General features: G+C 28.4%; 1 protein-coding gene across 2 annotated transcripts in view; it reads right to left on the minus strand.

The window, feature by feature from the left end:
* LOC107456452 (uncharacterized) overlaps positions 1-25,179 on the minus strand; it is a 124,275-nt gene that overhangs the window by 75,017 nt on the left and 24,079 nt on the right. Inside the window, exon 1 of one of the 2 annotated variants that reach the window (XM_071182210.1) lies at positions 24,493-24,645. The exons of the other annotated variant lie outside the window; for it this stretch is intronic. The gene's annotated coding sequence lies outside the window, so the exon portion shown is untranslated. Of the gene's footprint in view, positions 1-24,492; positions 24,646-25,179 lie in introns of those variants that run through there. 2 annotated transcript variants of the gene reach the window in all.

Consider the following 25,179-nt stretch of genomic DNA (forward strand, 5'->3'; position numbering starts at 1 on the left):
CTGCCACATCGACTCGGGGTCAATGACTGTGACATGAGCCCCATGAGTATACTGCCACATCGACTCGGGGTCAATGACTGCGACTTGAGCCCCAATTTTCCACTACTCATGTGGAATCTCATATATAATTTTTAAAGACAAATATTGCTTAAATAGTTCGGGTTTTAATTTTCAAGATTAATTAGTATTGTGCTTATTGTTGTGCTTATTTTTCTTGATATGTCATTAAGATGCAGTACAGAAATTTCAACAGAATTTTTTTCTACGTGCAGGTACAAAAAAGTTTCTACACACATTTGATCCTTTACCTTTCTTAAATGCACATAAGCAATGTATATAAATTATCCTTGAAGTGTATTATATTAATATACTATAATTTTATTTAGTAATAAAAGTAAATACAATAAAGTTTGTAACTGTCTTAGAATCGCTTTAATTTACTTCCAATTATGTAGAAATAAGCTATTTTTTTCTCCTATCTCGTTTAAAACCTTTCTTTTACCTATTTTACCTACCTGAAAAGGCCGTAAATATGAATTCTAAGTTACTTTTAAATATTAGTAAGTTCAATTTCTAGTCAAGTCATTAGTAAGTAAAGTTTCTAAGTGTTCGAAAATTCATTTTATTTACTTTCTAAAACGTAGAAAATCTTCCTTTTTTTAACCGCATTTAAAACTACTAATTTATTTTTTTATAAAAATCATATACTCATGGTAAATAATTAAAAAAAAGCAGAAGCGCATTGAAAATGTATCTTTTGAAATATTTGTAAACGCAAGAAAGTGTCTCAGAATCCTTTTTATTTTCTCCCTAAAACATAGCACATCTAAAACTTATAATTTATTTTTCTAAAAAAGGCATAAATACGGTAAACATGTTTTAGTTACTTTTAATCGCTAGTACTTTTAATCACTAAAAGATTGTGCTGCCAGCTATTTATTAGAAAGAAAACTACTATATTTATAGGAGAACAAAAATATGCAAAATATGAATTTTATAGATCAAAATCGATCCAACAATTTACAACAGGGTGTATTTTTTCACATCACACTTATTTATGAGCACGTGTTTCCAATAGGATATAAGTATTGAACTACGGGACGCAAGCTTCTGACTACCAGACCGTCTTAGATTTTCTAACTTTTCAATCTTTCTCATGTGTATATGTTTTAAATAATTTTCACATTATTTATTAGCATATTAGCTCAATTTTATCATCACAAAAAAACATTTCAACGTTATCAAATAAAATCACAAAAACACGTAAACTTAAGTCAATTTCAGTTTTATCATAAAAGAAATATTGTCATTATTTTAACAATTTTCAGTTTCCTTAAATATGCTATCTATTTACTGTTAGGTCTTAATTAAGCTGTAGTGTCAGGTAAAACATCGTACTTATTTTTTTAAATAATGATATCCTTTTTTTAATAAATTTGGATTCTTAGTCATAAAATTATGAAGGGAGAATGGTTTAGTCATAACGACCAAAAGTTTGGATCATTAATATTAACTTTACTTCTATGGATTTCACCATGTCTTAGAAACTTTTTGCTCAAATCGAAAACTTTTTGTACTCAGTTACAAAATTAGTGTATACAAAGATAGTTCCCTACAAAGAATAATTTTAAATAATAATCATTTTTTATTGTTTTATTTATTCATGGTCGAAAACATTTTCAACTTTAAGGTACACAAATTTTTACATTCTTTTAAACAACCTAATTCTAAGGGAGAAAATGCAAAATTTAAGCAAAATCAGTCAAAGAGTTCTTGAGAAAATAAAATTTTGAAATAACTAATAGGATATTTGATCGATTAAGCTGCAAGTTTGAGTTTTGTTATTCAGAAAGATATAGAAAAGTGTAAATTTTAAAGAGTGTTAAATCTTGTATACTGTACTATTCAAAATGTATCCGACCATTAAGTAATAAACTATAAAATAATGATTGAATATTATCTTTTGCAGGGAATTATCTATGAATAAACAAGCTTTAAAAACGTGTCAGTCTTTTTTAGTTAACTTAAAAAGTTTCCGTGTTATTGTGAAATGTGCAACTTAGAACTTAGAAGAAAAAAAAGCCATCGTCTGCTTTCTTGACTTAACTATTACGATCATATTTTCTAGATTGTGACAGCTCTTCATATTTTGATAGTCAAAATGTCAAGAATCCAAATCAAATTGAAAAAAAAGTTAAGTTTATTCAGAGAAAGTACGTTTTTATGTTTGATTTAGTTACTTGATTAATAGTTAACATTAAATAATTAGCATATTTGATGTCTACTTTTCAAACCATTACGAATCGTAGTTACTTAATACTTTTATCACTGGAACAAACGTCATCTTTTCTAAGTTACTTTATGCAACGATATCTTTTTCTAAGTTACTTTATGCAATAATTTGCTACCTGTATAAAATTTGAGAGCTAGTTTCAATTCATTTTAATAAAACTATGTAAATACAAATTTTAAGAAAATGAAAAAAGTAATTTTTAATTGCATTAATTCAATTTAAGGTGTATCAATCTTAATTAGTTTTTTTAATATACATATTTTAATGAAATAAATAAAAATAATGAACCTTCTAGTTTAAATAAGTATCATGTAGTCAACAAATCCCAGTTGTTTGGTGTTTTTGTGTGGTTATTATCTTAAGAAAATCTTGTATCTACCAGTAATTTAAGCTTAACTTTGATTTTTGAAATAAAATTTCTATTTAAATTCCTGCCTTTAAATTTTATTTAATTACAAAAATTTTAATGTAGTCGAATTAACGAAATTCGTTAATAAATCGAAGCAAAAAGCTGTGATCCGATTGAAAAATAAGAAAGGAAAAAAATAATCTTAGATTGCTTATTAAAACATAATGCTTTGTCTACATCCTATATTTCTCCAACAAAAGAATGTAATGTTTATAAATGAGCATTAGTCGTCATTGATTAATTTTTACAAAAATTTTTGCTTGAATTTCCAACAATTAATTGCTTTTTTCAGCAAGAAAGTTGCTTTCTCCAAATAAATATTGTACTTGCCGAATGCTTATAATTTTTTCCCCTTTATTTCAATTTTTTTTGTGAAATTTTCTAGAAGAGAATTAATTTATGACTTTTAGAAGTCACAAATTATAATGAGAAACATAGATGTACAGAGCACTAAAAAAAACGGACCACTCTGAATAACTTTTGATTTTAAGATCGAATCTTCACGCTCTAGGATTCCATCTTAATGGTTTGAGGGAGTGACCTAATTAATTAGTGCAGGGTTTATTTTAAGATACGAAATCAGACACAAAAACGTACGTTCTCTGAATAAACAAAATTTATTTTTCAACGGATTCGGATTTTTGACCCCCAAAATATAGGAGTAGCCGCAATCTGGGAAATTTGGTTCTCATTCTTTGGTCAGGAGAGCTATCCAAAGTTTGAACTTACTAATATTAACTTTATTTTTTGCATATTTCGCCATATCTCGAGAACTTTTTAAGAGAATTAAGAAAATCTTGGAGCACAATTATAAAATTCTCTTATTCAAAGATATCAGGACTTGAGAACCTTCGGTACTTTTACCTTACTTTCCCATATTTTCAAAAACTTTGCTACACTTTCTTCCTACATTTTGAATCATTCCAAGTTCAAAGATAGTCCGACATCAAGCACCTCCATTGCCCTGTTGCTGAATTACCTAACTATTGTGACTACATGAAAAAGCTTTTATCAGAAATAACATCGAAAAGTTGTTTAAACAAAAACGCTTTCATATAAATTATTTAAAATAAAACCAATTTAAAAATGCACATTGCATGAAATGTGAGGAAATTTCAGTATTTTGTTATTAATTACTACAGTTTTTTGTAATAAGGCTAATTAGGGGTTTTAAGAATTTAATTATTTCGACCCAATATAATTTTAAAGGATCTTAACGGAAGGATTTTTAAAATCTAAAACCATGTTTAGTTAGCTATGATTGTACAAAACTATATTCAAAATTACTTACTTTCTTATAAATTCTTGATACTTAATTTAGGTTCAACTATGGGTAGGATACTTTAATTATCTATAATTAATTCTATTGTTTTAATTTAATTACATTCAAATGCGCGATACGCATATAAGACAAAGTTAAACAGATTATTAATAGATTACAATGATAGCTAGGATTTCTAAAATCAATAAACGCTGTAATTAATAAGCAAATGGATTAAATGTAAACTTTTGAGCAAATTCCAATACAAATATTTGAGAAATACTTCATTATAGTTTGTGTGAAGATGTAGATAGTTCTTTAGTTGTAGGATTTTGTATGGTTGAACAAATATAAGAATTTTATTTTCTATAAGACATGACTATAGGGTATCTCTTAAAGAAGACGACAGGATTCAATCGTTAATTAAGGTAAGTACTTTTATTCATAGTCAAAATTAATCATAGAATTTCTAAAAAAATTGTTTTATTCGTCATCTTTTTGAGAATTTACCTGTTTTATTTCATTTGGTTAATTGTCTGTATACATGGGACACCTGGATACGTGTTTTCTATCCAGAGCAGATATGCGCTAGCCTTGTTAAATAGGTTATGCGATACATAAGTAGAGTTTTATTATGGGGTACTTTTGAGATATTTAATATTTGAGTTACTATTTTAATATAGACATCAACTTATTAATATAAATAAATGCAGACACAAAAACACATATTAGATTGAAAATATCCATATTCAGTGCAACATGGGTAAATTGAACACTGCCTGTGCAAAAGTATGCTATTCTATTTAGGCAGGTTTCACTATGGATGGTTGACCATGTTAAGCTAAGCTGAGCTACGCTGTTAAGCTAAGCACAGATGGCTCTAGGGGTTTAAATCCGTCGTAAGACTTCCGAGTTACTACTTCCGATTGATTGTTACGCCTAAAAGTTTAAAAAAAGGTCGCCTTCAAACGATCAAACATTACTATACTCGTAGTGTTTACAATATTACGCTTTTTTAAATTTAAATTTCAACGACACAAACAACTTAAGAATTTGGAAGACTCCGCAAAATGCAATCCAAAAAAATAACTAACGGTGATATTTTTCACAAATATAGCCAAACAAGAGATAACACTCAAAACATTGCAAACCTTACACTTAGAGCCACAATGGTTCAGGGGATAGAGAGTTCGCCTTCCAATGAGGTGAACCGGGTTCGAATCCCAGCGATGGCTGGTTAATACAAATCCACATCGGGCTTGCACTGACCACAGTGCTGACGTTAAATATCCTCAGTAGTCGACGGATCATGAGTTAGAGTACCTTTGCCGTCAGACTAAACGTGGGAGGTTCTCGTGGTCTTCTTCTCCATGTAACGAAAATGTGGTTAGTTCCATCAAAAAGTCCTCCATGAAGGCAAATTTCCCCCAATACTTGATCCGTCTTCTGGATTGGGTTCAAAATTACAAGACTACGTAGTTGAACATTAGTAGTCGTGAACCCGAAAATCGGGTCGGCTGTTCAAAAACAGTTATAAAAAATAAAATAAAAATCTTACACTTTATTTATATTGTGATATTAATTTTCTTAAATTTGTTTTAGGCTCGCAATCAGAACTTATAGATTACAAAAAAACTCTTATGACTGGTAAAATTATCCGCAAATTTAAACATAAATCACATTAATAAAGCTTCCTAGAATGTTAAGACTGTTCACTCATCGCCTCGTAAACGTAACATAAGCGGAGGGATACACCGGAGGTTTCCTGCATTTCTTCCGGTTTAAGGAAGCTTGTTATTGTTTACATTCAGTCAACCATCCATTTATCATTAAAATTTTAGTGTGGAAGTACTTTTAGAACTTGGTATAACTTTATAGCAAGGGAGCCGTGAGTTGTTTGGATATCGATATCAACTTACATACTTGACAAAATTATCAAAATTAATAATAAATTAAATGATCAAAATTAGCTGTAAATATGAGTAAAAGAAGTATTGTCGTTTTTTAAGGACTAGTGAGTAAGAATTTTTTATACGATGACGTAATAATTTTTGAGTGAAAGTAATTTTGGATCACTTTACTGAAGTAAGAGAATTATAAGTTGGTGTTTGGATACCGATATCAACTTACATGCTTAATTAAATTATTAAAATTAATAAATAATAAATTGAATTATAAAAATCGGCTATAAATATGAGTAAAAATGTGTTTTTTTAAAGAACCTTTATCTATAAAATTTACTAAATTTGAAATTAGAGTATCAAACCTCTACATATACTGGAGTAAAACTTTTTACGATGACATAATAATTATAGAGAGGGAGTAATTTTGAGACAAGTTATCACTTTATAGAAGTAAGGAAACGATGAGTTGTTTGGATATCGATATCAATTTACATACTAACTTTTATTCTTAAAGCTAATAATAAATAATACATTAGTAAAAATTGGCTATAAATATGAGTGAAAAGTATTGTTGTCTTTTAAGAGATGGTATCTGTAAAATTTATTTTATATGAAATTATATTATCAAACCTTGGAATATCTACATATAGGGAAGCTAATATTTCTTTACGATGACATAATTATAGAGTGGAAATAATTTTTGAGCTGGATATTAATTTTTGAAAATAAGGTTGGAGTGTAAGGAAATAAGGAATGAGTTGTTGTTTTGTAATCGACATTAACTTATATACTAAATAGAATTATCAAAATTAATGAGAAATAATAAATTCAATTACGAAAATTCTCTATAAAAAGAATGAAAAAGTATTGTTGTTTTTTAATTTGCTGGTATCTGCAAATTAATTTAGAATTGAAGCATCAAACCTTTACGAAAATTAAACCGCATATATTTGTAACATAATTCCAAAATGTAATTTTGCAGAATGCAAAAATGACAAAAAAAATAAATACAGAATAGAATTTGCACATATTTTGGTCAAGTAATTTTCAATTTAATTACTTGCATTGAATACCAAAAAAAAATGTAAGCCTCATTCTGTGTAAAAGTCTGATATTCTAACTTTACATTAAGTAAATTTTACAGAAGCCAATCTTTGAAAATAACAATACTATCTTCTACTCATATTTACAGCTAATTTTGATAATTTAATTTATTATATCTTAAAAAAAAACAAATTTAAAATTTAGCTTTTTTAGTATTTTGTTTCTGAAATTGTTTACTTCTATCTCTTCCGTCGAATATTACACAAAAATACAACTTTTATTTTAGTTTCAGAAAGTTTAGATTTTTATTGCCCCAAAAGATTTCTTTATCATTTTTAAATAAAAATTCATCACAAAATAGTGAATAATAATTTGTAAATATGAATGAAAGTATTATCTCAATAAATGCTTGTAACAAATACTTAAAAATATTATTATTAAAAATTCAAAGCTCTCTTCCTTGTTTTAAATTTTCTGTTGTAAAAAATAAATGATTTAAAAATATGTTAATTTATATAATGGTCTCTTAATGGACCACACAAATATATGATTCTAAAATAATTTTTTTAAAAAAAATACGAGTAAATGCTTTTAAATAAACATTGCAATTCTAGGAAAAACTTGAAAAAATATTAAACTTCTTTGCATTTAATGAGGTTGAAAAAACGATGAAAATTTTCGTTCTTGATCCAAATATTAAGTTTTTTTCCTTAATAATTGCAGGAAGTTTGCTAGTTTGTTATTTGAAATGTTGACTGATTAATTGAAGTAATGAGATTTATTCAAAATTTGTTTCCTCGTCATAGCGATATAGGAATAAATTTCAAATGAAATATTTTCGTCTCTTTTTATTTCTCTTTAAAAATGTATTCTTTAAATCTTTCAAAAGTGCAATGTTTTAAATTCTAAAATAATTTATGGAAATATATGTAGCCAATTTATTCCTCTTTGTTAACTTGAAAAAGAAACCTTTTTTTCTGGTTAAAAAACTTGCAACCCAAGCGATTTAAGGACAGGACAGTAATTTTAGTAATGATTTTTAATTACATTAATTACTTTTATTGAGTGAATTTACCCTTAATTTTGTCATCAACGTCTGAAAAAGTCGAGACGTCTTAAGCGCGGATGTTATTCTGATGAGGAAACTTCATATCTAATTTCAAACAAAAAAGAAGTTTTTTAAATATAGGTAAATAATTTTTAAGCTCATTAAAATTATTAGATTTATTATTATAGTACGGATGATCCACTATTTCATATATAATGTAATTTTTTAAGAATGATTAGTTAATAACTTAATAAACAACTTCATTTCTTGAAGTAATAAATTTTATTTCTAGTAAGATTTTAACTCTTTTTTTTGTATTTTATTGGGCTAATTGCATGAAAAGTCTTTGCAACTTTCTTAAAAGACTTTTGCTTTCAGGAAAACATACCATTTTTATCTGCTTTAAAATGGATAAAACTAACAAAATTTTAAAATGAGTGAATAGATACAAAACAGGCAATTAGTTAGAGTACCTTTAATATAAGCTTTAGTAAACAATGTTTTTAACTCAAATACAAATAAATATTAAATCATGAAATTAACAAAATTAAGCACTTGATGTATTTAAACGTACATTGTAGAAAATAATATTTTTGATTGTTACAGGATGTTATTAATAATTGATATAAAAAAAAGTAACGTTACAAAATGGCTCCTGATGTTCATATTTTAAGGAATAATAAAATATATGAATGACACAATGAATATATGAATGGAAAAAATTATAAATTATGAAATTTAAATAGAAATTGCAATTTATCTGGCTAGTTGTTTATACATAAACAAAGTTAAAATAACGATCTCCAAAAAAGATAGAAATAACAGACATTACAATGCCTCTGAGTGGTTTATGCACTGGTAGAATTTTTATTCTAAAATTACTGTAAATGTAAATTAACCGTTAAGTTTACGGTTAAAACATTTCATTATCTATACTGGCTTGAAACAGTTTACAACTGCTATGGTTAAGAAACTTTGCATACAAAACTATACGGTTTTGTAACCATTTATTACTGGCGTGATTTCAAAACCGAAAAAAGTGAAATGTAATTAAACATTGGAGTAAGGTTCACGGGCATTGGAGTTAGGTTGTGTTTCGTGAAGTGAACCGTGGTTTAATTAGTTCATCGGGTGATGCCATCTATCATGAAGGATGGGAAATACTAGATTTTTGTGTTATGAATGGCGTAAATATTTGGGTGTGAAAGTTGAAAGTCGAACCCCTATTCAGCTGGTTTGAGACTGTCATATTAGCCATTTCGGTTAAAATAAGTAACCAACTGCAAGGAACAAAATGATTTCATGAGGTTTTCACAACATAATTTTTACATTAAGGTTATTAGGTATCCTATATTGTGTAAGACATCCAATGATGTAAATAAAATGTTAATTTGTTGTCATTAGTGCGTCGCTTAGTTTCTAGCTTTTGAAGAACAATTGATAGATTCTCATTGGCTGTTCGTCTAGTTTACGGGAATAAAATTCCGGTTGTTTAACCGTATTACGAAAAAACAGTCGATAAATGATTTTTTCTCCCTTCAACACTTTGAATATCACCTTTTTTTTACGGTTATTTGACGTTTTCGGTTGAATTTGTTAAAGTAACAATTGAATCAATTGTTATTTAACCATTTTTTTTCGAGAAATTTCAAACAGAGTGAAATCAAATATATCTTAATAATATAATAAACAAGGTTTATTGCAAATATATGGTAACAGTTTTACATGAGCTGGAACTTATATAAGCAAATTTTTAATTGCAATTTCAAAAAACTTGACAATTCCTTCACAAATTTTAAATTAAAATTTTTTTTTATCTTAAAATTCTACATTAGTGTTATTTTAATGCTCGATATTATTAATCAATTAAAAAATTTGATTCTTATATGGAGAAAAACATTCCGATACAATTACCGTATTGTATGACCGAGACATTTCTGGTTATTAAAAAAAAACTAAAAAAATAAATAAAATAATAAAACATAATTCTGCTGATAAAATCAAACTTGATGTATTTAAATTATTCATTTGGTAAAGGGTTACTGGAAATTCTGGGTTTCAAAATTATTGCTCTTATTACCACACATTTAGTAAAAATACAAAACTGAGAAGTTAATTTAACCAAATAAATTAGTTTTATGCTATGTTTTAAGGTATCATGATAAAATTACCGAATTTTAACACAGATTATAAAACTATATTTTATTGCTAATTTTGCCAAAATCATTATCAAAGTGTGCCGGTAAAAATTACCGAGTTTTTTGTCTTTCCAATAGAGCCGGAAACATATAAAATTTTACCATAATCCGGTAGGTTTAACCATACTTTTTTTAGTTTATGAAATTATTGGTGATTGCTATAATTATTATAATTTTTTTGTATTTTTGCCGTCAAATACTACTGGTTAGAAATGTTCAATATTAATTATAGTATTGAAAAATAATAATAATTTAAACTTTTCGTATGACTAGATATAAATAACTTATAATTAAACAAATTAATTTCGAAGAAGTTTTAATTTATTTGAGCATTGAAGTATTAATATTTTAATAACTTAAGCATACATTTGTAACTTACTTTAACAGTTATAAATATGAAGAAAAATCTGTTTAAATTTCTACTTTACACTTCTTTATAATAAACATTAGTGTTCATTTATTGACTGCTATTAATAAACTATGTTCTTTAATTTAAATTTGAAAAAGTGTAAAATATAATTTTAAGTGCATTACGAATCCACGCTTTATCATTATATTCGTAAGTAATATACTTCATTTTTATTCTATAATTTATATTTTAATCCCTTAACTAGAATTTTCATCTGTATACTCAAAAAATATTATAAAATGCTCGTTTGTCTATAACTATTTTTGTTACAAGATATTTTATTCATCCGATGCAATAATCTATACGATTTAAAAACTCTTTAACATGGCATTATCAAACTGCAGTTTAAAATTGTAATTTAAATTTTATCTACTTTCATAAAATATTTTTATATTTATGAATATTATGTTCCTTATTTATACGCTTTAAAAGCTATAGAATCATAAAATGTTGCCATTTTTAAAGAAGTTCATGAATCATTAAGTTTTAGAACGTAAGTCTTTTAAACCAATAAAAATTTTAACGAACCATTACAGATTAAAACAATGTTATAGTTATTTTTTTTTTACTTTCCTATATTGCTTTTCATGATGTTTTCTCTTGGTTTGAATAAATTTCTGATTCTGAAAATTTTGATTTTATGTAAATGCAATTTTGTTTATGAGATTATGTAACTTTTCTTACTTAATTTTATTAAGAAGCGTTTTCATTGATTATTACAGTATTCACAAATTCACATTACATTATGCTGAACTGACTTAAAAAGGAGACGTTTATTTGTTAAACAAATTAATTCAAGCTCACTTTCATCCGCTCATTGAACTAATTGCTTAATCTTTTTTTAAATGAAACTATGCATGAGATTCAATCAATAAACATTCATTCATTAAATATTTATTCATTAAACATTCATTCATGCAACATTTCAATCAATTTATATACATTGTGAAAAATTCCGTATCAAATAACAGATAAAATGAAGTAATAATAATAAAAAAAGTGCCGGCACATAAGGTACACATACTTTTTACCGTAAAATCTATATGTTTCCGGAGCATGCGACGGAGCAAAAAATCTGATACACCGCAACTTTTACAATAATAACTATTTAAAAATCACTGAGTCCTAATTAAATAAATACTACAGTAAAAGTTACGGTATAATATTTTACAATAAAAAGGGATTTTACGATAAAATTAATTTTACGTATGATGCACACAGAGTGCTGGTACGTAACTCTGCTGGTACGTAGTACTGGTACGTACGCTGGTCGTAATTTGATGCGAAGTTTCTTACAGTGTCTAGCACGATTTGATTTATATGCGTTTCAACGTTACATGGAAATTACTGATAGGACAAACAATTCATAGAATTTAACTATATCCTCAGTTATAACTATCAGTGTTTAAAAGTACAACAATTTTAAATCCTTTATTCCAACATAAATTTGTAAAATATATAAAAGCCAAGGAAAAGTTTAGTATCAGCTGGTAGTATTAAAGCTTTATTGGCTGGTATTAAAATGCTAATGTCCAATGTTCTTGAAAGAAAAAAAGGTCAACAATTTGTTTTGTCAAATATTGATAACATTTGATCTAAATGAAATTTTTAGAAATAAAAATATTTTAATTTTTAATCTGGAACTAATCAAAAGGTTTTCTGTTAAAGGAGCATTTTACATACATTTATATTTGTCTATTGGAAATCTATTGAAATAATTTATCAGGTGTCTCGAATAACATGGATATCTGCTAGAAATTATTTATCGGCAATTTCTTATAAAAATAAAAATCTAGGGCAAATCATTAATTAGGAGTCCGTCCCGTATGAACATGGGAATCTATTGGAAATTATTTATCAGGAGTCTCGAGTAACATGAAAATCTACCAGAAATTATTCATCGAAGTTTTTTTCATAAACATGAAAATCTAGTGCAAATCATTAATCAGGAGTCCGTCCGTATTAACATGGGAATCTATGGAAATTATTTATCAGGACTCTCGCATAAACAAGAAAGTTTTCTAGAAATCATTTATCAGGAGAGTCTCGTATAAACATGAAAATCCATTAGAAATTATTTATCGGAAATTTCTTAAACAGGAAAATCTAGTGAACATAATTTATCAAGAATCTCGTATAAATATGGGAATATATTGGACATAATTTATCAAAACACTCACATAAACATGAAAATTAATTAGAAATTATTTATCAGAAGAGTCTCGCATAAACATGAAAATCTACTAGAAATTATTTATCGGAAATTTCTTAAACAGGAAAATCTAGTGAACATCATTTATCAAGAATCTCGTATAAATATGGAAATCTATTGGAAATTATTTATGAGAACACTCGTATAAACATGAAAATTAACTAGAAATTATTTATCAGAAGAATCTCGCATAAACATGAAAATCCACTAGAAATTATTTATCGGAAATTTCTTAAGCAGGAAAATCTAGTGAACATCTCAAGAATCTCGTATAAATATGGAAATCTATTGGAAATAATTTATCAAGAGTCTCGTATAAACAGGAAAATTAACTAGAAATTATTTATCAGAAGAGTCTCGCATAAACATGAAAATCTACTAGAAATTATTTATCGGAAATTTCTTAAACAGGAAAATCTAGTGAACATCATTTATCTAGAATCTCGTATAAACATGGAAATCTATTGGAAATTATTCATCAGGAGACTAGTATTAACATGAAAATCTACTGGAAATCAATTACCAGCAGTCTCTTATAAAAATACCAAAGCGAAAAATTTATGCAAAAAAGACTCGCGTGGGATTCAATACTTTAAAAAAATAAAGCATCTAAAATAATGTAAATTATCTTCCGACTCTGAAACTTTAAGAATTTTCCGACTCTCTGACACCACCGGAGATATTAAATGAGAGTAGAAACGTAACCATTAACTACACGACCAAAAAAATTTCGGTTTTTGAAAACGGGGCAATTGCACCCCAGCCGAAGCAGTGAAAGATGAAGACTTTATCACAACACCACTTAATTATGAAATAATTAACATTGGACTGAAATACACAAGGAAATATCAGTATTTTCTATGACTTTCTGGGGAGAGTAGATATCGACCATGCCAACCTTCATCTATGAAAAGGAACCCCGACATAGAGTCGAGTTAACATGTCTTATATACTAGTGAATTGTACAAGGGGTGATCAAATGAAAAGGTACGAAACGACACGGTGGGTACAAATGTAGACTTTATTCAAAATATACACCATAGGCCTGTGCACAGCGATCCCACTGATGAACAAGACGCAGGATTCCTTGTTCCCAGAATTCCTGTGGTCTTGACGAGACCCAGTCCTTCACAGCGTCCTTGAGTATGTCGTCCGAGTTGAAGAGCTTCCCTTTCAGGTGGAGCAAACGCATGGAAATCGCAGGGCGACTAGTCCGGATTGTAGGGCGGATGGTCCAACGTCTCCCACTTGAACTTGGCCAGTTCCATGTGTGTGAGTCTGGAGACGTGTGGACGCACTTTATCATGGAGAAGAACCACACCCTCTGTGAGCAGCCCCGGTCTTTTGTTCTTGATGGACCTGCGTAGGCGTCAAAGTGCCTCACAGTACACATCGGAGTTAATGGTTTTTCTGCGCTCGAGGAAATCGGATAACACCTCGCTGCTCCTCAATCGTCGAATTTTGCAACGCGAACGCCATCCAGTCCTCATACGGACTGCCGCATCATTTGGACGCTTTTGATAAGAGCCTCTGCTCTCTCTTGCTCATGCGGGCACCAGCGCATGCTCCGATCCCAGTCAGAGACTCTAATCGTATCCCGAGATGTCTCGCTACGTTCTCCCGTAGCGGAATATGCAAATATTTAACTGTTACGTTTTTACGTCGTTTCGTACCTTTTCATTTGATCATCCCTTGTAGTTGTAATTTTGTAGTGGTAGATACGCTACAGTACTCCCCCACCAGAATTATATATGTGATAGAATTCGATGAACGGATACCACTAGCTGATTCATTGCTGTTTTGTGAGAAGCCGGGAGAGCTGTATTAAGATCACCGTATTTTTTGAGTGCTGAATGTGAGAGGTGTATTAACTTCACGGTCGTAGTCGCTCCTGTGTTGCCGTTAGCAGTCGAGTAATCACAAGTATGCAAGCCAACGTTGTGCATGATCGAGACGAAACTGAGTAGCAACAGTGCGAGGAGGTGGATAATGTCGCAGTCACAAGTAGCAAGTCAACTGTTCAATGTGGACCATCCATCGAAGTAAGCGTTTACAGATCGAAATGTCAAGATAGGCGTGTTCATATCAAAGTGGGCGTTACTGCCTAGGTAGGCGTGTTCACATCACGTCCGAAGGTCACTAATGTGGGGAGCGTGGATATCGACCATCTATGGAAAGGTACCCCGACATAGAGTCGAATTAACATGTCTTATATACTAGTGAATTGTAGTTGTAATTTTGTAGTGATGGATAAGCTACAACTTGATCAACAGGAAACTCGGTTGCATGTGTTTTGACTATTTACTTCATCAACACAGAAATGGAACGAGTTATTCTAAAGAACTTTTTATGAAATTATTGGTTTGCTACTGAAGTAATCTTCAAAGATATGTTAATTAATTTGCGATAATTATTTGCTATGTAATTAGATACGTAATGAACTTTATGTGATGAAACGTTTTTTAAACAGTTTCGAATCGAAATATCAAAAAACGTTCCAAAGATAAGAAGCCAATCTTTCCAGAACTCAAAATTCAGAAATTTTAAAGCTAGCAAGTTTTTAAAAAACGATTCTTATTGAAAGTAGTTGCGTCTGTGCAAGCCACATTGTTTTAAAAAATGAACTGTGATTTTTAAAATCCAAATTATTTGCTTCCTATACAAATAAATAAAATAAATAGAAAATAAACTTTTAACTGCCTCTTTTGGAAATGTTTCAAATTCAATAGTTTATTTTTTTAAATTTTGTTAGATTGTTTTTAAGAATGAGTCGAGATTTAGACAAAAAAAATATTGCGTGGTTTATAAAAACAAAAGTAGTTGCGTTGTAAGGAAATTGTAAGAAAGGATATGTGATCAATTGAAAAACTAAAAAATATATGTATTTTATTTTTTATATTTCTTCTGAAGCAAACATGGGGATTAAGAAATAAAGTTTCTGACTTTTTAATTTTTTTAAAAGTAATATAAAAAACTATCACAGTAGCGTAAAAAACTGTTCCATTGCTTAGAAATAAGTATATATACTCTTCAAAAATTGTTTTAATGTTGAACTATATTATCTATATGTTGAACTATGTATCTGCTGAACTATAAACAACTTTAAAATTTGCGATAACCGTAAGTATGGTGTTAAATTAAATCGGGATTTCGCGCATGCATTGTTAGAAATTTATTGAATATAGAATAATAATGATGTTAAAAGTTCACGTTACGATAGTGTTCCAAGGGTCTCTTGTCACAAAAGAATGAAATGCGCATGAATAGCACGACTATGCAATATTCTTTCTATGCAATACGATTATAGCTGCAATGCGGACAAAGGTAAACCAGATTATCACGCAGTAAATTAGAATAATTTTAATTTCAGTGAGCTCCAAAATTTTAATATTGTAGTCTCAGAAATAAAAAGATGCTTTAGAGGAAGTAATGTCAGAAATTTTAGAACGTTTTGAATAATAATATTGTTAAAATTTACTGCTTGCAGTAGTAGGATGTCGCTAGGCAATGCAATATGCTTGGTTGCTATATTATATAGTCATCTTTACAATGCGGTATCAAATTGAGCCAGAATATCATATAAGCTACATAAAAAAAAAATTATGATCAAAACTTCCAGAATATTGTTACCGTGCTTTTAACTGTATGAGAACCCCAAAAGATTCGGTAATTTTTAGCGAAGCATTTTGGCAACGATTTTGATGACCAATGAAATGTGGTTTCATTTTATTTGATAAAATTTAATAATGGGATAAAATTTGGTAATTATATTATGATGCCTTACAGCATTTCCTAATAACTAATTATTCGGTTAAATTTACCTTTTAGTTACGTATTTTTTACTCAATATCTGGTAATAAGAACTGAAACCGGAATTTAAGTAAACCGTTACCAGATTGGAACCAAATCGTTACCGAATGGATAAATCACCAAATGAATGTTTTAAATAACGTATATTTTAGTTTCATTAATCGGATTTTTTTTAACCAGAAATGTCATCACCATTCAGTGAGATAATTTTAAAAGAATTTTTTTTACTTGTATTATTAAGTTTTTTTATATAAATTGATTGCTATAACAAGTATTTAAAAGAAAATTCATCATTGATTGCTATAACAAATATTTGATTGATTGCTATATCAAGTATTTATTCTAATTATGCTTAAAAGTTCAAATGTATCATTAAAAAAGTTACTGTACATGATATCTAATTTAATTATCAGTTAAAATTGCTTTTGACTAAAATGAAAACAGAAATTCCAATATTTCGCCCCACGCCTAATGTATAAAATTACTTAATATTTATGTCTAAAACAATTTTCTTAAAATGAGTCTACACCTAAAAAAAAATTATTACCAAGTGTCAGTAGATAAAAATATATATTTATGATAAAAATAATCTGTCTGAGTATATAATTAATTTATGTTTCTGTGATGATTCGACAACGTTTGTGTGTTGCTGCATATTTCATACATGATGTTTGAAACTATTATCGAAATGAAATATCACTAACTTTTTTCTGTGACAAACGAAATGAAATTTAAAGCTACATTTTTCGCTTTTGCTTTCTTGTGACACAAGTTTATATTAGATATTTAATTCATTCTTGTCAAATTATTTTTTTTTTAATTTTAATAAAGTCTTTTTTGTCAATGTTATTAAAAATAAATATCATATTTTATATTGAAATATCTCAAAATATATGTTGTGTTTTTGTTCGCCGTATCTTTATATATATTATCAAAGAAAACATATCCATCATGTTCAATAATAATAAACGTCTATATACGAAAAAGAGGAGAATTAAAGCGAAATTTTTTTTTTTAAAAAAAACATGTATAATAAAACAAAAGAAAAGGCTTATTTCTTTTAGTAAGCTAATGAATTAGTATAAAGGTATTTTACGGTTGCTGAACTCTAAATTTAATGTGATTAGTGTTACATGTACAGTGCGCGAAAAATAGACGAACTACCCTAAATAACTTCTGATCTAATGATGGGATCTTCACGTTCTAGGACTTAATCTTGGTTCAAGGATGTGACCTCAAGTATGATAATTAATTAGTAAAGACAATAGTTTAAGTTTTGAAATGAGAAACAAAAAACGTACGTAAACAAAAAACAGGCGTACTTTCCCTGGATAAACATACCTTTTTCGACTGATTCAGTTTTCTGTCCCTCAAAATATAGGGGGTAGACGCATAGAGGGAAACATGATCCCAATAGTTTTGTCCAAAGCTTAGAACTCTTAATATTAATTTTACTTTTTGCTTATTGCACCACATCTCAAGAACTTCTTAAGCGTATTGAAACATTTTTGCACACGATTGTAAAATTAATTTATCCAAAGATAATTCCATGCAAAATTAACTTTTAGTAAATTATTATAATTTTTTTATTATTTCATATAATACTAATAGAAAAATCTTTCAATTGTAAAGTATACAATTTTTAAATAATTTTAAAGAATATAATTTTAACTGGCAAATATACAAAGTTTGAGTGAAATCAGTGAAATATTTCCTCACAAATCAAATTTTGAAAAAATCGTATTTCAAATTGTCATGGGATCCGTAGATCAAACATTATTCAGAGTGGTTCGTGTTTTATTTTGTACACAGTACGAAACGAAATACATTAATAAGTTTCGATCTAGTTAACAGACACGTATTAAAAGAAAATTCTGAAGATTCGAAAATCTTATTTTAAATAAATTAATTTGTGCAGATGATAGTCTATACTACTAAAATCAAACACAAAAACATTTTTGAACAAACAGATTTTTTTCTACAGAAGCGAAATTTTCATCCTCAAAATAAACATGGCAGTCGTAATATTAAAATATGGTGCCAATAGCTTAAGCATGATAAGGGTTGGCTGTTTCGACTTCCTAATATTAAACTCTTTAATTGCGTATGTCATTATATCTCTACAAAAATTGTAAGCTAATTTATAAATTTAACTAAATTTGCATACAATTATAAAACTCATACGTAAACTACACTGTTAAAACTGTAATGTAATATTCATCCAAATTTGGAGTAGAAAAAATCAAACATTTCCGTAAATGATTACTTTATTTCAAATCAATACCAAATCGAGAGATCTAACACACTTCAAAGGAAGTAGTCAAATCTTAACACAAATAATTTATCTAACTCACACCAATCTGCAGCTTGTTAGTCAAGAAGATTGTGTTTACTGAGCTCCGTAAATTTGGCAAATAAATATAGTATATTAAAAGTACTTATCTAAATTCATGTGTCAAATGATGGTAAGGCAATTTTTAAACAATTGAAGAGGCGTTTGGATCATTATTAGAATCTTAAATTCGAATAAATGTGTAATTTCAAGGTGGTGACAATATGGCGGCCAAGATGGAGGTTTGTTTATATTTTTCTTATATTTTATACGGTTAGTTTGATGGCAAGGGGACTGTAACCTGATCCATCTAACACTGAGGATATCTTACGTCAGCACTGTGGTAGGTGTGAGTCAGGTGCACAATTTGTATCAGCCAGACATCGGTGGGACTCGGACCCGGTTCGCCTCACTGGAATGCTAACGCTCTATCCTATGAGCCACCGCGGCTTCAAGTATAGTGTATTAAAAATATATGGTGCAGCGGAAGTATAGAGTGTTAAAATTATAGGGTGTAACCAAAGTATATAATGTCGTGTCAATCCGTCGAAAAAGATATGTTTATTCAAAGAAAATACTTAAGATAGTTATGTTTTATAATTTATAGCTTCGTCTGTAGATATTTGAAATTAAACCTACAAACTATTAAGATGCATTTGAATACGTGAAGTTCTTATCACTAAATCAAAAGTTATTAAGGTGTTCTATTTCTTTTGCGCGCTGAACTTCGCCGTGAAACATTAACTTTAATGATAATAATAAGCAGCTGTTTTGCATTACTGCGTTTTAAATTAAAATGAAATTATATATTTTTTTAAAATACGTACTAAGTATTTATTTGTTAAGTTAAATTATGTTACTTATTTTGCGAGTTAAGTTTCTGAACACTTAAATTACTCACTTTTAACATTCAGACTTTTTTTCAAAATGCAGGGAACGCATCGTATGGTCTGCCTCTCTATTTAGATTTTAACAATCTTCTTCTTTATTTACTGAGCGTATAATTAAAAATGCAAATTTTGTGATTTAAATGAGGTTTTTCAAACAGTGTTTTTCCCTCTTGGCGACATTTTGCGTTTTTATATTCTCGTAAAATATTCTAGGTTTATTCGTTGCTTATAAAATCAACAAATATTTATAATTGCAATTTCTTGAGATGATAATGTTTATAGTTTTGCATAATTAAATGATAAACTTTTCTTTTGTAGACTCTTTTAGAATATTATACTCATTCGCTAACATGAATCTCAAAAATGCAATAATTAGTATGTTATACGGAAGCTACAAAGCTCAGTTATTTTAGCACAACCTTCTTTTATTTCATGTTTCATCAGAAACATTCAAAATATACTCCTTTACTGAAATATTCATGAAGCTGTTTCTAACAAAACTGAGTTCATTCAGTTTTGAATCAAACATTGGCCAAATAAAAGAATAAAATGTATGTTTTGTATTTTTAGGACGTTGTCTAAAAATTGCTTCATCGTGTTATGCAAAATATCATTGTATTTTCGGCGAATTCTTCGGATAAACGCATCAGAAATATAAATATTCCAAACCAAAATCATCTATATGAGATGATTAGATGCAATTGAAGCGGAATTGGATCTGAAATTTTTGATAAAATAACCAATATGATGCTCCGATAGTGTGGGGTGGTGGGAAAACGCTTCTGATGTGGAATGCTTTGAATTCAAAACATTTAAAACGTATATCTGTTTTGTTTACTATGTAATGAAATATGTATCTTTGCTTAAATAATATAAAGTTGCAATATTCTTTTACTTATTGCATTAATTTGGAAACACTGAAAAACACCGGGTGTATCGAAATAAGTGTGTGATAATGCACAAAGCTTTAAAAAAAAGACCCATCCTAAATAACTTTTGGCCCAATCATCGGGTTTTTATATACAAAGACTGAATCTTAATACTTCAAGAGAGTGACCTCAAATATGAGTGTAGACGATATTTTAAGTTACGAAATTAGATACAAAAAGTACTTTCTCTGAATTAGCATAGTAAAAAGTTGGAGTTAATAATTTAGCAGTAAAAAAGCTGCATATTTAAAATTCGCAAATGCTACTTCACCGATTTCGTTCAATTTTTTTTATAAAATTACATTCTCTCAAAATTTACATACCTTAACAAAACTTTCCCTCTATAATTAAATAAATATTTTTAAAAAAAACTATCAGTAACTATGAAAAGTTACTTTTTGCATTAAGTTATAGTTGGATAAATGAATTTTATAACCGTGTGCAAAAAGTTTTCTATTCAAGAAAAAATTCCTAAGATATGGTGAAATACGCGAAAAGTAAAATTATCATAAAAGACCACTCTCCTGACCATACTATTAGGACCATATTTCCCGGATTGCGGCTGACCCCCATATCTGAATCCATCAAAAAAAAGGTATTTTTATTCAGAGAGCGTACGTCTGATTTAATAAATTAAAATATCGTCTGCACTGACTAATCAGCATCTTTAAGGTCACTCTCTTGAACCATTAAGATTGAGTCCTAGTACACGAAAATCCAACTATTAGATTAAAAGTTATTCAAGATAGTTCACTTTTTCCCCAATGTACATGAATGGCATACAAAACTCTTAATATTTGGGTAAATCAGAACAGAATTTAAGAATTTATGGAGTGGTCAACGTCTCCAAAGACATCGGCAATATGCAGGTTTCGTAAGTGATCTTATTAACTATTTTGAACTTTATTCATGGAATTGCAGAATAAAAATTAAATGCATATCTTTTTCTTCTTATTCCGTAATTTTTTATATGTATATACACACAATTGAGTTTCTGTCTAAATTTTCTTTTTAATTTTTTTATTATTTTTGTCTCAAATTTTACACAAAGTTCCAGCATTAAAAAAATATGAGGAAAATTTGAACAGTTTTTAAAAGGTATGAGCCCTGTACTACTCAAAACTTTATACTTTGAAAACAATCAAGTTTAAATTTATTTCATGGCTAAATTTTTAGAGAAAATTTAGTAATTTTGTTAGATTGAAAATTTAGTCATGTTATACCGTAAAAAATGTCAAAATTGGGCAATTATATGTCAAAATAGCATCAAAGCAAATATAGTCGAATTTAAAAAGCCCATATGCTTATTATTCAGTACTGTAAAATGTTAAGAACAACATATACTCATTTTTGAAACTACGCTCCCATGGAGAAAAAATTCAGGTAAAATTATTATACATGTATGGTAGTCATATTTCTGGTAAAAAAATACCAACATAATTGTAGCAATAAAATGAAAATATACAGTAATTAAACCATTCATTTGCAAATTTTTCTGTACGTATGGTTACGACTTATCGGAAATTCTGTTCTTCAAAATTATGGTTCTTATCAGCAAGAACATTTTCAGATTTAGTAAAAATAGTTTTTAGAAAAAAAGAATTTTTTAGATTTAGAGAAACTGAAAAGTACGTACCACATATAATACGAAGCATGATAATAAAACGTCATTTTATTGTTAATTTTATCAAAAGTTATTAACTAAGTGCTTTGGAAAATTAAAGTGCTCTTTTGTGTTCCCAAATAACAAAAACTCGGTAAATGTTATCATATTTTGAACGCTATGACACACTTTTTTCTCAATGCACTCTCGTTTAAACAACAAATTACTTAAAGTGAGCACATGGTGTGCCATTTTTAAAACTATTAATTTTGCTCAAAAATGAGTATATGCTGTTTTATCAAAGAAATGTATACCGGTACTCATTTTTTTATAAAACTCTTCAAACAAAGAGTTATTTTGCATAAAGAGGTGAATGTTTAGCTACGTAACATTATCAATAAACGTCGATAGTTGTCGCAACGCCGATGTTTTTTCCCATACCTTATTGCTTGATAATCTGATGTCATACAATTTAATTAAAGAATATTATAATTATAATTCTTTTGAAAAGTGAGTTATTTTGCATAAGCAGTCAACACTTAGCTACAGAAAATACTGATCAGTAGAACGTCGATAGTTCTCTCAATGCCGATAGCTTTTTCCATACATTATTGTTTGATAATCTGGTATCATACAATTTAATTAAAGAATTTTATGATTATAATTCTTTTGAAAAGTGAGTTATTTTGCATAAGCAGTCAACATTTAGCTACAGAAAATAATGATCAGTAGAGCGTTGATAGTTTTCGCAATGCCGATAGCTTCTTCCATACATTATTGCTTGATAATCTGATGTCATACAATTTAATTATAAAGAATATTATAATGATAGTTCCTTTAAAAAGTACGTTATTTTGCAAAAGCAGTCAACATTTAGCTACAGAAAATAATGATCAGTAGAACGTCTATAGTTCTCGCAGCGATGTTTTTTCCCATACATTATTGTTTGATAATCTGATATCATACAATTTAATTAAAGAATTTTATAATTATAATTCTTTTGAAAAGTGAGTTATTTTGCATAAGCAGTCAACATTTAGCTACAGAAAATAATGATTAGTAGAGCGTTGATAGTTTTCGCAATGCCGATTGCTTTTTCCATACATTATTGCTTGATAATATGATGTCATACAATTTAATTAAAGAATATTATAACGATAATTCCTTTAAAAAGTGCGTTATTTTGCAAAAACAGTCAATATTTAGCTACTGAAAATAATGATGAACGTCGATAGTTCTCGTAACGCAGATAGTTTTTTCTCATACATTATTGCTTGATTATCTGAAGTCCTAAAATTTAATAGAAAAAATATCATAATGTTAATTTTGTTTTGAACCAAGAGTTATTTTGTATAATCATAAGTAAATATTTAGTTCATCAGAAGAACGTCGATAGCTCAAGCAACGCCAATTTTTTACATACATTATAGCTTGATAATCTCATGTCCTAAAATTAAATGAAAAAAATGTTATTATAATGTTAATTCCTTAAACAAAGAGTTATTTTGCATAAGCAGTGAATGTTTAGATACATAACATAATTATCAGCAAAACGTCGATAGTTTTCGCACTATCGATAGTGTTACTCATACAATATTGTTTAATAATCTGATATCCTAAAATTTTATAAAAAATAGTTATTTTAATGCTAATTCCTTTAAACAGACAGTTATTTTGCATAAGCAGCGAATGCTTACATACATAACATAATTATCAGTAAAACGTCGATAGTTTTCGCATTGTCGATAGTGTTTCTCATACATTATTATTTAATAAACTGATATCCTAAAATTCTATAAAAAATAATTATTATAATGTTAATTTCTTTAAACAGAGTTATTTTTCATAAATAGTAAATGTTTAACCATATAATATTAGTATTAATAAAGCACCGATGGGTTTTTACATTAATTATTGCTTAGTAATATGACATATTAAATTTCAAAGAAAATAGTAATTATAGTGCAAATTCTTTTCAACAGAGACTTATTTTGCACAAGTATTAAATATTTAGTGCCTAACATAAGTATCAATAAAATTCAAAATTCGCTGTTATTAACATTTTGTTCTCATCCTTTAAAAAGTGCCATTTATCAAAAAACTCCACGACCTCTAATATTTCTTCAACAATAAACTAATTTTGTACTTACAATTTAATGAATGAAGTTCTTCTTTTTAGAAAAAAAGTTAGATTTCTATGTAGTCTATTCAACTACACTTGTTGAATCGAACCCACAAAAGACGGAGATAAAACTCTTCAAGGTTTACTTGCACAAAAATTTTATCCCTTCGCTCTTTTCTATCTCTTAGAGGATGCGTGAGAGGATGACGTCACGGTGAAGCGCACCAATCACTATCTCTTACGGAGTTCACTTCTTGAGGGATGATGCTCTTCCTACTCTTTTGATTTAATCATAAGAAACGTCAGGAAAAAACGGGAGATAAAAATCTTATGAATCACAGTTGATTAGAAATATGTCGTTTCAAATGAAATATTCTTATGAATGTAACAATTATCATTTTTATATATATAAACGAAAGAGATGTGGTCACTAGTGGTTTCCGAAACCAATGAAAATTGAAGAAGGAATCCCAAGAAAAAAAATTATTGTAACAGAAATAAAAATTACGATGAATAATTTCATAGAATGAATAAGTTGGAAAATACATGTTTACTTGCATGTATGTTTCAAAATTTGACACATAATTAATGCATGAAGGGACACATAATAATGCATCTTTTCTCTTTTTCACTAATATTATCTAAAAAAAATTCTAGATGAAATTACGGTATAAAATTCTGGGATTCTGTCTACATCATCCGTAAAATCGATTTT

Source organism: Parasteatoda tepidariorum, chromosome 6 (genome assembly GCF_043381705.1).
Source record: "Parasteatoda tepidariorum isolate YZ-2023 chromosome 6, CAS_Ptep_4.0, whole genome shotgun sequence".
NCBI lineage: Eukaryota > Metazoa > Arthropoda > Arachnida > Araneae > Theridiidae > Parasteatoda > Parasteatoda tepidariorum.